Genomic DNA, 1,932 nt, shown 5'->3' with positions numbered 1-1,932 from the left:
CCCCCCTCCCACCTTCCTATTCCTCTCCCCGATCTCTCACACATCCCAATACCCACCCTACCATCTTTTTTTTCTGACTGTCTGCATAAGTTGGTACGCAAAGAGATATTTTTGCAGACCTCCCCCACCCCCACTTCTCCCCTGAGTGCTGATTACTTCGAAACGGGTTATAAGGTACACTGCACAGAATGGACTCTGCCACAATCATGTACGCGTAAGACTCGAATATTATAGTCCAAATAATTGTGATACAGTTACGAGGATTTCTTGTAGTGGCAGAATGGGATTGGGCGCTGAAGTTGCTAAAACGCCGTTGCTAATCGAAGAGAGGATTAAAAAATAAAAGACAAGGTTACTTTACAAAAGAAACCAAAACTAAACATGCTGGGCAAAGAATAGAACACCTAAATCTACAACAAAAGAGTTAGTGTTTTTGAAATGACACAAAGTAGTCTTGCTTTTTATACATTTTCGAATAACAAATTTTATCATTTTTACTTCAGCTTCAAAACTTTCAAGGAAAAATATTCTTCAACAGTTGCACTGTTCCAACTCTTTTAAGAACGCCTGGGATAAGCCTAATCAGCTCCTTCCCTTCTGTCAGACGAGAACATGATTTATATACATGCCCATAGGGGTGATTATTAAGTCAGTATTTGACTTCAAACATGCATTCAGCTGAATGAAAGCTTCAAACAAACATTTTACGCATTCATTTTTAGAGAAGCCTTTGTGAAGCCGACTAACTCAGTTGATATTGTCTTGGGATATGGTGCGGGTGGCGATGGTTTGAATCTCAAAAGTGGCGTTCTTGAACGTTAGTTCTCTGGAGAGTTTTTAAGGCCCCCAACCACTGGTCATCTCAATATTTTTATACGCCTGCGAGTCGTGGACTCTGACAGCATAATTAGAGAAAAAGATTCAGACCACAGATATGAGATGTTACCACAGACTCCTTGACATCTCGTACAAAGACCACGTTTCAAATGCTGAGGTACGAAAGAGAATCACCAACGCAGTGGGGCAGCATGAAGATCTACTGACCACAGTGAAGAGACGAAAATTAAAATGGTATGGGCATGTCACAAGATCCCCAGTACTTGCCAAAACAAACCTGAAAGGAATAGTACAAAGGAAAGAGAAAGACAGGAAGGCAGAGAAGGAGCTGGGAGGACAACATTACAGAGTAGACAGGAAAGACGATAGGTGACAATCTGAGGAAAGCAGACGACAAAAAAAGATGGCGAGAGCTGGTTTTCAGATGCAGTGGTGCCACCACGGTTGCCCCAACCACGGGATAGAAGAAGAAGAAGAACCACTTTGCTCAGACCTTTAACACATTGGCATTTAATTCCAAGGTCTAATATTATAGCAGAGCCTACAGTATTAGTGATTGAGGTAGCTTGGATAGCCTAGCATTAAACCCACGAGATACCTTAGTGAAGCCGCTTTCTCTTTAATTCAGGTCTCTCTCCCACGATAACCCAGAGTTCGGGTAATGTTCGAGCTACGAGGTTTAATGTGACCCCAGCAGCACTGACCAAAAGCAGAAGTCAATCAGTCAGTCATGAGCACCTGCCAACTGCCAACAAAGTACTTAGCAAAGGTGCTCACAAGCTAGGAAACAGTTGCAGTACCGTGAAAAACATCTTGATAGAACTTGACGTATTGAGACTCATCACCTGTGTTGTTGGCCAGTGCTTGATTTCAACTGAGTTGTTCCTTCTCCTTCTGTGGCACTGTTGAACCCTTCTTTACATTTGCATATAGCCAATAGTTTTGTTATTTTTACGCTATCTATCTATCTATCTATCTATCTATCTATCTATCTATTTATCTATCTATTTATCTACCTATCTATCTATCTATCTATCTATCTATCTATTACCTACCTATCTACCAAAATCTCCATCTCCCTCCCTCCCTCCCTCC

The sequence above is a fragment of the Aplysia californica genome, unplaced genomic scaffold (assembly GCF_000002075.1).
Source record: "Aplysia californica isolate F4 #8 unplaced genomic scaffold, AplCal3.0 scaffold00108, whole genome shotgun sequence".
NCBI lineage: Eukaryota > Metazoa > Mollusca > Gastropoda > Aplysiida > Aplysiidae > Aplysia > Aplysia californica.
This window is presented reverse-complemented; position numbering follows the sequence as displayed.